A 15125-nucleotide genomic window follows, 5' to 3' on the forward strand; every position below is an offset into this window, starting at 1 on the left:
CCCCAATCTTGTTTTATGCGCCTCATCATACTTGTGTTGCACTGTGTATGTCCCATCAGCTAGGCAATGTTTCTTGCTGGACGTCTTTAGTTGTGGTTTGTATGTAGTTTGATCAGTTTCTTGTAGATGCCGTTTCTATTACGAGGAAAAAAAAAAAAAGAAGATAATTTATTAACAAAGATAACTTTTTGTTATTTTTTGTCAAAAAAAGAATTTATTTAACCGAAATAACTCCCTTTTTTTTTTTTTGCTTTTTTTTTAAAAAAAAAAAAAATCTTGTAAAAAAAATAATTTATTCAAAACGGATAATTTATTCAGTATAAAGAGATTTTATTTATTCATTTCAGCAACCCATTTGAAATAAATTTAAAATCCCGCCACCCAGCCCTTTTGTCTCTCCCAAAATAATTTTATTTCTTTCCAAATAGATTTCGATTGAAATCCCGCCATCCAACTACCCTTTTTCTCTCCCAAAATATCAATCAACCCAGTTTAGAATTTGATTTTTTTCCAAATAAATTTTGATTTCTTTCCAAATAGAAGCAAGAAGCCGGCTTTATTTCGAAATAGAATAAGCGATTCTATTTCCAAACTGAAGGTCAGATCAAACTTCTCCAAATAGAAGCAAGAGGTACGATTTCATTATTTCTGCCATTCTTATGGAAATAAGAGGATTTCCTTGAAAATAAAATTTGAATTTTCAAACAGCACTATTTCCTTATTTACTACATCACAACAATTTCCCAACTGTAGCCGCAACAATTTCTCAACATTTTCGTAACATATATCCCAACGTATTTGTAAAGTGGTGCATTACAACATTTTCCTAAAGTACATCTCAACATTTTCGTACAAACATCCCAATTTATTTGTAAAGTACATTCCAACATTTTCCTAAGGTGAATCTCAACATTTTCCTAAGGTGCATTCCAACATTTTCCTAAGGTGCATTCCAACATTTTCCTAAGGTGAATCTCAACATTTTCGTACAAACATCCCAACTTATTTGTAAAGTGCATTCCAACATTTTCCTAAGGTGAATCTCAACATTTTCCTGAAGTGGTGTACCATTTAAAATGGTGCTATTTCCTTCTTCTTCGTCGCCGTTCTTCACTTCTTCTTCTTCGCCTCACCGCTGTTCTAGTGTATCCCAACATTTTCCTACGGTGAATCCTAACATTTTCCTAAGGTGCATCTCAACTTATCCCAACTTTTCCAACCTAGCTTCAGACCTTTTTCCCTTCTTCTTCGTTTTCCCTTCCCTTCTTCTTCATCTTTGTTTATTCAAAATTCAAACCCTAACCCTCAGACCTTCTTCTTCCCTTTTTCTTTGCCTCAGACCTTCCTTCTTCCCTTCTTCTTCGCCTCAGACCTTTCTTCTTCACTTCTTCTTCGCCTCAGACTGCTGTTCTTCACTCCTTCTTCTTTGCCTCACTGATGTTCTTCACTTCTTCTTCTTCGCCTCAAACTGCCATTGGTACTATTTCCTTCTTTCCTTTTAGAGAGAGAAACGAAGACAACCGTAGCTTTTAGAGAGACAAAACATATTTTAGAATAATATTTAAAGTTTATATATATTTGAAATACAATATTTAAAGGATGGTAAAAAATTAGTTACCCAATTTTTTTAATTGATGTGGCACATTCTCAGCCACTTATTTCAAATGGAGCAAATGGTTGCACTATGCAACTGGTGGTGATCTTGGTCCAAAAAAATCTCCCTCATTCTGAAATCATCTATAATTCAAAATTATCAGACATAGACCTTAACTTTTCTCTCACATGCGATTAAGGTTTTGAAGAACCAAATATTTGATTTAGGTTTTTCATACTCAACACTATTTTTCTCACTCGCGATTTGGGTTTTGTACATAGGAGGAATAGGATAACCAAGATTTAATTTAGGGTTTTCATCTTTTACTATTGCACTCTTGCACACGATTCCATGAAGAAAGAAGCAAAGGTAGATGTTGAATTGACTATTGAGGAGAGGAATTTGCTCGGTACAAGAATATGATTAGAGCTCGGAGGGCTCCGAGGCGTATTTTTTCTTCGTTAGAGCAAAAGGAGGATGCTGGAGGTAATGAATTGATAAAAGGTTGAATCGGAGTTATCCAGCCTACTAGTGAATTGACGGTGTTCTTCTACAAGATGTGAGTATTTTGCTTAAATGTGTTTCAAAAAAAAAAAAATGTTGCATGTAGTTTAGGGTTTTGATTTGGGGTTAGATGCATGCAGGAAGGGGATTATTATTTTTGGCTAAATTTAAGTCTGGTGAGGTGAGGAGAGGAAAGAGGCAGCTGATCATTCATTCAAAGCATATCAGGTGTGTGGCTTTTCTGCTACTTTTTTGGTGTTAGTTGAAATTTTTGGTAAAGATAGTTATTTGAAATAGCAATAGACAAGCATGTTATGCTCTTAACTTATCAAACTTATATGAATCTTTAGCATTTTTTTTCGTGTCTAATGTTAATTGCTTATTGTGTTTAATTATTACTATCTTGTGAGTTATGTTTGATCAATGTTACTGAAGTGCAGCTATTTATTGTAAAAATGTACTCTTGTTACAATTAGAGTTTCTTGATCCTTCATTTGACCTCCTTGTGGGTGGAAGTCTCTACTTACTTTATACACACAGGTAAGAACATACACCCAACACAGGCCCACAAAACTTGGAGATTAGAGTTTCGGGTGAAATTTTTTGAAGAATAATTCAGTTGAACTAATGGAACCCCCGTGACAACACGAAACTTCTGCGTTATGAGAGATATCTGGGAACTTTGATTTAAGTGACGAATTTTATTTATTTAATTTTCTTTGTACAATAACTGATATTATTCAAAATATATTGCAGAATCCTAAGTGTTTCATTTTTCTTAGTCTTCCTATCAATTTTACTTTGGTTCTCTTTTTATCTCTAAATGTTGTGTTTCATTATTAAAATAAAATATAAAAAAATTCTATCGTTGTGGAATTATTAGTTTGTTCTATCTTCTGTGTATTAGATTAGTTTTGTGTCTGTGAAATGTGAAGTGTGTTTGTCCGGTCCAGTCCCATATATTTCATCATTCGAGAGTATTGATTTGACCTTTGTCTTAGTTATCGCCTCTATATAATTTAAATTTTTTTAGTTAGTTATGACGTTTGGAATATAGCTACTAAATGATATCCAAGAACAGGATAATCATGTTAGTTTTAATTTCAAACCAAGAAAATGATAACCATCTCAGTTTTGAAATTTTTTTTTTGCTTGTCAGGTCATTATTATGTCTATTACCGGGGCACTGAATGCAGTTTTGTCCAAAGAACATAAATGTGAGATATGCCACAAGTTAATCTTAGTATTTAAACCTATAATTCCTCTTTCATGATGCAATTAGATTTTATTTTAGGATATTCAATGTTGTATATTTTAGAATTTCTCTTTTTCTATATATCTTCCCAACGGGACTGTAAAATACTAAATGTAGAGATATGAATTGCAGAACAGAAAGGGTCGGTAGGGTTTACAGATTAAGGGTCCAAGCACCATGTTTGGTACTGTCTTGAAGTATATATGGTACTTTAAGGTTGGTTGGTGAAGAACCAACCTCAGAGTAAACACCTCTATATATATATATATATATATTGGTTGATAACTTACTTACCAACCAAAAAAATATGTACCTTTTCTTCAGCACTGAAAAGAATGGATGATGTCTCTCATACTTCCTGAAAATTATTGTCCAGCAATGCTTGAAAATTATTTGGATCGTAATTACAGTCATGGTTGTTCTTTTACTTGTTCTTCTATTCTATTGAGTTCTTTTGTCTCTGAATGTCATGTAGTCCTTTTCTGCATGTTCACTTCTCTTTTTGTTCACTTTGGGTTTCAAATATGATTTTGCGTTTAGATATGTTGATAATAATTCTAAATATATTTAGAATGCAAAGAAGTGGTTTTATTTGAGTTTTTGACTGTTGCTTCCTTAAAAATGAGCTTGATTTACCATTCTTGCATAGTGATTTTGCCTTGCCAGCGAGATGAAAGGTGAAGATGGTCTATAAATTATTCAGCTTACTTTTATCTAAAAATATGATCTTTTATCTCAAAATATGATTTAATTAGGAAACTTTCTAGCATAAGGAAAGTCATATTATTGTATAATTTTGAGTTTAGTTTCCAAAAAAAAATTGGTTTGCATCAATTCAATTTGTATTGAATTTTATACGAATATTTTAGTGATTGTTGTGTAGATTGTACATTGGTGGTTGTCACCTTTGTCCTTTCTATACTCTGTTAACCTTATCCTGAGATATGACTGAGACATTTCATCTCTTTTTATCCCAATACCTTATCCTGAATTAAATGTTATTTTTCAAATGCTGAAGGTTTTCGCATCTGTGTGGAATGCAGAATGTTTTTAACTAGAAATGATGCCAATTTGATTTTAAACACTACGTAACTTACTCACCAACCAAAAAAATATGTACCTTTTCTTCAGCACTGAAAAGAATTTCTCTCATACTTCCTGAAATTATTGTCCAGCAATGACTTGAAACTGATTTGGATCGTAATTACAATCATGGATGTTCTTTTACTTGTTCTTCTATTCTATTGAGTTCTTATTTTGTCTCTGAATGCCATGTGATTCCCAAGGAAAAGAAGAAACCATAGATGCAGCTTGTACAACCTCATCAAGATCACTCCTTTGTGTCACAAGAAAACTCAGTGAGTTAAATAACCATTTGAAGATGTCTATGGACAAATTGTGGTGGTTTTATAAATTAATGATACGGTGGTCCATTTAGAGGGGTAGTTTAAGTATAAAGAGATGTTTAATTGTAATTTGACACGAATAAATAATTATTATATAAATATATTTTAACTACCTTCTCAATTTTAGACCACCGCATTTCCTACTGTAGTTTGATTTTGAAATATTTTTTTTCAAAAATATTTCAACCATTTTCGTTATGTCAACTCAACCAATATATAGATAAACATCAACAAAAATGTGATGTTACAAACTATGGTGAAAATAAGATCACTATGATGGAGAAGTTGCATACCAAAATTGTTGATGTGAGTTATATAAATTTGGTTGAAAACTCAGAAATGCAGCATGTATGGACAACGTCATCAAGTTGTGGCGATTTTATAAATTAATAATAAGATGGTCCATTTAGAGTGTCTTAATAATAATCACCTACTCATTCGCATAGTCACTCAACAACCAAAGCCCAATTTACCAGACCGATGCTCAGCTCAAGTCTGACGACCTCAAGGACCAATTGAAACTCCAGAGCAAAGGTAAGGGTTTCTTATTTATACTCTATTTCATTCTCAATTTTATATCAATTCTGAATCAATTACAATAATCAAACAAGCCTCAAACCCTCTCATCAGTCCAGTGCATTTTGCAGCTATATATATATATATATATATATATATATATATATATTGTTACTATGCGTTCTCGCAATTTAGCTAGAATACGCAAATTGATGCGATTCTTTGATTATTTGTGTAATTATTTTACTGATTTTTTGGAGAATTTTAGGTATATATGAAGGTGAAAACCTGATACCACCTTTTCTTTCAAGGATGAAGATTTGTTAAGGTCTCCATTTGCAAGTTGAACCCCCAGATTGCTTTCATGAGGTCTCGTTCTCTTTTCATATTAGTCTCTTTCAAATCTTTTATATTTCGTACTTTACGAATAAAGTTCTTTAATTATGTTTTGATGTTTTTGTGATACAATGATGGATGTAGGGGTGCGATGAAGATTAAGGGCAGTCTCAGCGTGCCTTAAAAATTTACTCCTGACATTTTCCCCAAGCCTTAAAAAATGTGAGAGTACACAAAACCAATGATTTATGTGGGAGGGTGATTTACCATACAGTTATTTCAATTTTCCATGAAGTTACGATTTTGTAGAGTGATACTATTTCACACCCATTTTGTAGAGTGATAGTCCAACCTCTTTATCAGTAGCGATATGATGTAATAGTTGGAGTGTTTTTATTTTGTGCACCATGCTTAATAAACTACAATAATGGTTTCAATTCGCCATCAAAATTCTTCTTCTTGTAGTTCTTATACTAGTTTAAAATTAAAACATTAGAGTATTTTTAAATTGGAAAGAGGAACCTATCAAAATTTTAAATAATTCGAACCAATCCATGTGTGTGTCTGTACATATGTTTCTTAGCTTTCTCAAGGATAGTTTATAATTTGTTAAGGAAGGTTATACAATTGTTTGAGATTCACTTTGTAAACCCAATTTCTATTATAAACCCTAATTTACAAATTGGCTTTTCAAGATGATTGCTTTCATGATTGTGTACTACTTATTTTTATATATAGATTCTATTTTTGAATTACTCCTATTTGCTATATCACTAATTTTGGAGTTTATCGTTAAGAATTTATTGGCACTTTTACCTTAGCATATATTATTAAGATGGTATGTTTACGAGCAATAAAATCACTTGAAATCCCTTTCTTTCCCCTCCCAAAAAAAAAAAAAAAAACCTCACAAAGATGGTTTAGTTAATTGAGCAGAAGTTTAATGTTGCTTGCGTTGTTCATTCTTCGTGCCTTTTTTACAACCATTGATGCAACCTGTGATGATGATTGAGTATTCTGACCTGTTGGATCGACCTTTAATAACAATTCACATTTAAAACAATCTAGGGGTCTAGTAGAGAGGAGAAATCACACAACCAAAATAATTGAATAATTGAATTCAGTCCGTAACATACATAAGAAATACTCAATAATAGGATATGCTGAGGTAGAAGTGCCATTATTCCTTAGTGATAAACTCCAAAGTTAGTGATATAGAAAATAATTCAATAATAGAATTTAGAATTGCTAGTCATTTGACAATATGTGTTGTAATGATAATAATATTACATGCATAGGAAGGCCAAAATGATACTTCACCTGACTCTCTTTTTTAAAAATAAAAAAATAAAAAAAAAATCTTGTAAAAAAATATAATTTATTCAAAACAGATAATTTATTTAGTATAAACAAATTTTTTTTTTTTAATTTTTTTTCATCCTATCAAAAGAAATAATTAATTTATTCAATAGAGGTATATATATATTTTTTGGATGGGCTTTTTTTTGCAAAGCTCACTAAGCAAATCAGCACCCATTTGGATAAACTTATCCTTAACTTCTTCTTTTTTAAATGATCGGACTATGAAATTTTTCTGCACCAACGATAAAAGTCGTAAAGTATTTTTTACTACTTCTAGGAGGATTTTAGTAGGCCACATTGGTATGTGATTTGGACAACATTAATTTCATGGTAAACAATAAAGTACTTAAAATTAGGAACTTGAAATTCGCACTCTACTTTTCAACATTTGTATTACAATTTTAAATGAAATTACAATTCTAACCTTACATTTATAGGTAAATAATTATCATTTTTTAAATGACACAACTATCCTTTCATTTTTTCTCACCTTATTTCTAATATTTAATATTTTAAGTATCTTTTGACAATACAAATAAAATAAAATAAAAATTGAATAAATTTTTTTTTTTTTTTAAGGGATCAAAATTTTTTTTTTTTTTTTTTTGTTATGTTGAATAAATTGTCTCTTTTGGCAGGATAAAAAAATAAAAAGTAAACATTTAAAAAATTATCTCTTTTGACATGAAGAAAAAAAAACTCCAAAAATATATATTTATTGAATAAATTACGTCTATTGTCAAGATCCCCAAAATAATAATAATAAAAAAAGTACAAAAGTAAAATAATTAAAAAAAATTATCTCTTTTGATAAGACCCAAAAAAAAAAAAGGCTATTTTTATCGAATAAATTATTTCTTTTAATAGGATCCATAAAAAATTACCAAAAAATAAAGTTATCTCTTTTGACAATATAGAAAAAAAAGTAAATTTTGTTGAATAAATATCTCTTTCGATTATACCACAAAAAAAAAAAAAAAAAAAAAAAAAAAAAAAAAAATCTACTATGGAATAAATTATCCCTTTTGACTATCAAAATTAAAATTATTAGTATAAAATAAATTATTTTCTTTAAGAGGACCTTCGGAAAAAATAAAAAGAAAGGAAAAAAAAATAGTAAAGAAAGTAAAAAATAAAAATTAAAGTTGTATAAAGAATAGTTATTACATTATAAATTAAGGAATTGTGTATTAATAAATTCAAGGACTTTCTTGTCATTTCTTTTAAAAGAAATGATAAATGTAGTGCAATTGGAGAAAAGCGGAGTGCGAATATCGTCTCTCTAAAAGTATTCCAATAACTTTGTCAAGAAGTTGTCCAACTAAATTTAAAAAGAAGTTGGACCTCACTTGCCATTCTATTTGGCCAAAAATTTAAATTCGAAAATTGGCTTGTTTGGTTTATAACTCTGAAAATAGTTCTCAGAAAACAGAAAACTGTTCTAAGAGAAATCTTTTATAATTCTTTGAAAATATGTGTTTTTTTATAATTGAGTTTAAAAAAAAAAAAAAAAAAATTTCAAAAAACTAAACCAAGCAAAATCTTTTGTACGATTTTCTAAAAACAAAAAATAGTTTACATATAGTTACAAACCAAGCAGGTCCAATAATCTGAGAAACTATAAATACTCAAATTTTGAAAAACTCACATGGTTAATAATTCTATGCATAGATGTTAATAATATGAGAAAATCATAAATATATGTAAATACTCAATTTTTGAAAAACTCACATGGTTAGAAATTCTATGCATAGATGCTAATAATATGAGAAAATCATAAACAATTGTAAATAATATATATATAATTCAGTTAATCCTCCAAGAGGGGGCCGTTCAACCTTAAGGCGATTAAGGTAGGTGCCTAAGCCTCTAAAGACCGAAGGGGGCCACAAAAATAATCTCATTATGGTACTTATATGTTTTTAATGAATTAATTATGCTCCTTTATTGTATTAATTATAAAATAAATAGAATTACTCTTTCGTTGGTCAATATAATTTCCTTTTAATTAAATTTTTTTATCTTACCACTTTTTTCTCTCAACAATATTATATCTTTTTTGCTTCTAATTTTTAAATTCTATAATATATCAAAACTTGTCCAATATTATATTTCTTTTGGACTTTATAACTTATTGACTCTCTTACAAGTCAATTGGGAGCACAAATAAATAACTATCTCTTAAACTTTAATCGTAACTAGTGTTTTTATACTTCTTTGAGCCTACTGCAGCAGATTGAATAAATATTAAATAAAACTTATTACTATTGTTTGTTTGGATCGTGATTTATTTTTTAATTTTTTATTTTGAAATAAAATGACCAATCTATATGTTGAGTTGTGGAATAAATTTTAATTCTTTTCATTTCAAATAATGAGCTCGGATGGTCATTTCCATTCAAAATTTTCTACCAAACAAAAGAATGCATAGAATGGGTATTCTATTCTTGCATGCCAAACAAACAATAAAATTTTTAAATGATTACATAAATATTATTGATAAAGAAGTATTGACAAAGAACTAATGAGTCAGTGATCTACATGTATCAACCTCTTATTACCCAAAGGGAGGTTAGAGGTCCCCGTTTCGAAAAAGACATGTGTATGTGAGTATCAACTAGGAAAAAAAAAAAAAAAAAAAAAGTAAAAAAAAAAGAAGAAGAAGTAAATTAAGTATATACAACATAAAAATATTAAATAATAATAACAATTTTATGATATGTGATTTGGATTTTGGACAACATTAATTTCAAGGAAAACGAAAAACTCCTCAATTATTAAGGGTTTTGTTGTCCAGTAATATCTCTTCAATTTCTTAAATGGTGAGAGCTGGATGTGTAAGTGGCGCGTGTGAGTATCTTATCAATGACAAATATATATATATAATAATAATAATAATACTTCTCGATTCCTCCAATTACTCTATCAAGTGAGTTGGTCAACTGAATTAAAGGAGTTGGCCTCACATACCATTCTATTAGACCAAAAAGGTTAAATTCTGAGAGTAAAATACACTAATTGTAAAACAAAATACGGAGGATCTATGATATAATTTTTTTTTTAATCAGGAATATATATGATATGATTTTAGACACTTTATGCATAGATATTAATAATAAGAGAAAATATAGAGATGCAAATAATATATATATTTTAATTAATCAATTCGGTTCTATTAGACCAAAGGATTTAATTCGGAGAGTTAAAATGTTTTACCTTCTTTTTTTTTTTACTTATCAAAAAAAATGTTTTATACCTTTTAAATAAGGATAACCACGAATTATATTTGCATAACAGGCTCATGTTACATCATTCTTATATACTATTTTCATCTTAATTTAATTGTTCATTTTTTCTTTTTGGGTTATCCTGAAATACATATCCCACTTAAAAATTAAAATAAAATATTTAGCATATTTTCAAAAATACCCCCTTGAAATTTTAAAATTTTTTGATCTTAATTATATATATATAATAATTTTAAAAGTATATAATGCATTAATTGAATGTCACCTTAAAATATCCTACTCCTCAAGAAAACAACTAATTAATATGAGATAGAGGGAGTATATATATATAAGACTCCACCAATAGCATATCATCATCACAAGTTCAAAATCCCATTCTTTCCTCTCCAAATAACTCACGAAGACGGATTTGTTCAACAAATGTCTAGTATTGCTTGCTTTTTTCCTTCTCTTACAAAATAAGCTTGTCTTCCCTGCTGCACTCACTCTTAATGTATTTGAGAAAATTACAGTTACCGTTTACAACGACATCGAACTAGGGATAAATTTACACCTTCATTGTAAATCGAAGGATAATGATCTTGGCAGTCATGTGTCGCCTTTTGGAAACTCCTTTCAGTGGAAGTTCCGCATTAATTTTCCGGGATCTACACTTTTTTTTTTTGGTGGCATGTCATGGCAAAATGTAGGGGGAACTTTCAACATCTACAAGGCATCTAGGGACGAGAGTCATTGCAAAGAGTGTGTTTATAGAGTAAAAAGAGGAGTGTATGGATATGATCAAGATGGTAAAGAGAGAATTTTCTTTGGGTGGTGGTGGGAACACCACCAATGCCCAAGAATGATGGTGAGGAATATAATTGAAATGTAATAATTCGAGTGTTTTCATCTTGTGCACTATGCTTAATAAACTACAATAATGGTTTCAATTCGCCATCAAAATTATTCTTGTTGTACTTCTTATACTTGTTTTAAAAATAAAAAATTAGAGTATTTTTATATTGGAACGAGGAGCCTATCAAAATTTTAATAATTCGAACCAATTCGTATGTGTGTGTACGTATGTTTCTTAATTTCCTCAAAGATAGTTTATGATTTGTTAGTGAAGGTTATACAATTCTCAAAAGTGAAGGAAATGAATCTCAAAAGTGATTATATTGCTCATAAACACAACTAAACATAAAAGAAGAAAGATAGGACCAAAAATAATAGATACCATCATAATAGGTTATGCTGAGCTACAAGTGCCAATATTCCTAGTGATAAACTCCAGAGTCAGTGATGCAGAAAATAATTCAATAATAGAATCTAGAATTGCTAGTCACTTGACAACATGTTGTGTTGTAATGATAATTATATTATATATATATATATAGTGATGTAATATTCGTATTTCACTTTTCTACCATTATACTTCAGTTTTTTTTTTACACGATTGTACTTCATTTGACAATTTTTTTCTAAACGAAATGATAAGGAAGTCCGTATACTTATTAGTAAATGATTTTATACCCACCTTTAATTTTCTTTACTTATTAATTTATTTTTAATAAGATTCAAAAAAATTTATTCAACAAAGATAACTTTTTGTTATGTCTTGTAAAGAGAGAATTTATTTAACTGAAATAACTCCTTTTTTTATCCTTTTTTTCGTACTATACTTTTTTATTTTTTTAAAATTGTGTAAAAATATATAATTTATTCAGTAAAAACAATTTTTTTTTTTTTTTGGATGGGCTTTTCGAGCACTAAGCAAATCAGCCCGCCTTTGGATAAGCTTATCCTTAAAATTTTTAAAAATGATCGGACAATGAAATTTACGTGCACCAACCATAAAAGTCATAAAGTATTTATTACCACTTCTAGGAGGATTTGAGTAAAGTCAAGCACATTGCTATCTTTTCCTTTTCTCCGTATTTTTATTTTTTATTTTTTTACAAACATTGCTATCTCAATCTCGAAGTTCTAAGTATATGTTATGTGATTCGGACAATATTAATTTCAAGGTAAATGATAAAGTATTTAAAATTTCTCCAACAACTTTGTTTAGATTTAAAAAGAAGTTGGACCTCACTTGCCATTTTATTTGGCCAAAAATTTAAATTTGAAAATTAATTTACTTGGTTTGTAAATCTAAAAATAATTTTCAATAATTCAGAAAACAAAAAACTGTTTTCAGAGAATAATCTTTTATAGTTCTCTCAAAACATGTATTTTTATAGCTGAGTTTTCAGAAAATTGAACCAAGTAAAATTTTTTGTATAGTTTTTTGATAAGAGAAATCAATTTCGATAGTTACAAACTAAGTAAACCCAATAAATTGAGAAAATTATAAACAAATGTAAATACTCATTTTTTGAAAAACTCACATGGTTAGAAATTCTATGCATAAATCCTAATAATCTGAGAAAATCATAAACAACTGTAAATAATATATATAATTCAGTTAATCCTCCAATAGGGAAGTTCAACATTAAGGCAATTAAGGTAGGTGCCTAAACCTCCAATGAAAGAAGAAGAGGGCCACAAAAATAATCTCATTATAGTACTTATATGTTTTTAATGAGTCAATTATGCTCCTTTATTGTATTAATTATCAAATAAATAGAACTGCGCTTTCATCTGTCAATATAAGTTCCTTTTAATTAATTTTTTTTTATTTTTTATCTTATCACTTTATTTTTTACTCTCAACAGTCTTATACAGTTATACCTTTTTTACTTCTAATTTTTAAATTCTCTAATATATCAAAACTTGTTCAATATTACATTTCTTTTGGACTTTACAACTTATTGATTCATCACCATTTCTTAAAATATAATCGTAAATAGTATTTTTATACTTCTTTGAGCTTACTGCAGCAGATAGAATAAATATTAAATAGAAATTATTACTATTGTATTATTAGGTAATGTAAGAATGTCTAATTTAACATTTTTGCTTTAGGGCTCAATTTTATTTTATTTTATTTTTTTTGTGAATTCATATTAGAAGCTTTTTATATTGGAATGATAAACCTATCAAAATTTTAATTATTCTATCCATTATGTATTATACATATCATGAATTCATATTTGTACAAAATAGTTACCCATAATGTTTCAGGATTGGGCATAATAGCATTACAGTACAAAATCTATCTATCAAAAGTATTGCTGCACAACACAGTAGCGGTCCAGAGAATGGGCCCAATATCAATCATGCCCAAAGCTATTTGTTCAAAATGGAGTTAGCGGATAACCGCATTGGCAGGATTGAGAGGTCAGTCCTTGAAATTTCGCTTTCGAATCGTATTCTTAACTTAAATGATGTGTGTGTTGTAAGGTCGATATATATATTCTAAGGAAAAAAAAAAAAAAAAATTGAGTTAGCCGCTCTTTTCAAACTTCAGGGTACAACAAAATTTTAATAATTCAAACCAACGATTTTTTATCAAATGAAAGAAAAGAAAAGTGATATCAGTGGCTTTTCTATATCATTTTCTTTGTCTCTAAACTATACAATACTAAAAAATTGATCAAAATAAATAACTAAATATACTTTTGTCAAAATTGATCAAAATAAATAAACTATAATGGGAAATATTTATAAATAAATATGATATAGTAGAATGGAGTTGCAAACCATAAATTTATTTGATCACTCTTTCAATTTGACTTACTATTGAGATATATTTGGAAAATATTAATAATCATCATATAAATATAATAATCATATACAAATAAATAATATATAGATATACACAATTATACTTCGTATCCCATCTTTTCACTAATATTATACTTGTGCACATTCACATTGGTATTTTATTGTTCACATATCTTTATGTTGAATTTTTTATGGCGTCATCCAATAGATGAAAAGGCTTACGATAGGGTAGAATGTGGTTCATCAAGAAAGTTTTGCTTCAATTGTGGTTTAGCTCTAATTGGCCAGAGATTTTATGGTGAAGCTTTGGCGAGAGCTAGTGATGGATGAACATTAGAAAACCATCAATAAAAGTCATCAATAATACAAAAGAAACTGTATCAAATAAATATTATTTCAAGGCATGTGATTTGGACAGTATTAATTCTAAGAAAAATAGTAAGAGCATCTTCAACGTGTGTTAAAAGATTTTATTTTATTTTTTATTTATTTATTTTTTTGTGTAAAATATACATAATGTATTAATGTGTAATTTTTTATTTTTTTTTTATTTTTTATATTTCTAATATGTTGAGGTACATTGCCACCTCATTAATGTGTAAAATTGTTATGTATTTTGCACAACCCTTTTATACAGTCACATCAACATATTTTATATCTTCTCCCTCTTCCTCATTTCATTAACTAATAAAATAAGTTTGTAAAAATTACACGAGTCCTACATATGACACGTGGTTGGTTGTTATTGATAGATATTTTTTTACACAAAATATAAAACAACAATGGCCAGAGCTAAAATTAGTTCAAATTTTTATGTAAAACCTACTACTATGACACATCAAATTTATACAAATATATATATATATAGAGAGAGAGAGATGGTCGAAGAGCATCCGGTATAAAATTCTAAATTGATTCTTCATTTTTGAAAAGTGGATAACCACAATTGCTAACGTAACTATTCGCTCTATTCGGATACTCATGTCATATTATGAGCATCTCTACTTTGTGAAGTTCACAACAATACTTTTCACTTATTATATTTATTTACTGTTGCGGTCAAAGGCCCATCATTTTTCAGCGTTTGCTTCTCTATTCTCCAAATGTGGAGAATGGAGCGGAGAACTTGTAATACCCCGTAAATTATTATTATTATTATTATTATTATTATTATTATATATATATATATAGATTTTTATGGACGCATATTGTTATATAGGAGTTATCTTTTAAAACAAAAAAAAAGAAAGATAAAT

The 15125-nt window shown here is 28.7% G+C and overlaps 2 long non-coding RNA genes across 2 annotated transcripts; both read left to right on the forward strand.

Annotated features, from left to right (window-relative positions):
- The first annotated feature begins 1738 nt into the window (after nt 1–1738).
- Nucleotides 1739–2327, forward strand: LOC132274902 (uncharacterized). Its single transcript, XR_009470554.1, has 2 exons — nt 1739–2153; nt 2239–2327. It is a non-coding gene; the product is annotated as an uncharacterized LOC132274902 (long non-coding RNA).
- A 2378-nt stretch (nt 2328–4705) lies between these two features.
- Nucleotides 4706–5946, forward strand: LOC132274901 (uncharacterized). The gene is made up of 3 exons (XR_009470553.1): nt 4706–5293; nt 5544–5644; nt 5756–5946. It is a non-coding gene; the product is annotated as an uncharacterized LOC132274901 (long non-coding RNA).
- The last annotated feature ends 9179 nt before the right edge of the window (nt 5947–15125 follow it).

The sequence above is a fragment of the Cornus florida genome, unplaced genomic scaffold, assembly GCF_030987335.1.
Source record: "Cornus florida cultivar Cherokee Brave unplaced genomic scaffold, ASM3098733v1 CherokeeBrave_3.0.0_Hap2_Chr09, whole genome shotgun sequence".
Taxonomy (NCBI): domain Eukaryota; kingdom Viridiplantae; phylum Streptophyta; class Magnoliopsida; order Cornales; family Cornaceae; genus Cornus; species Cornus florida.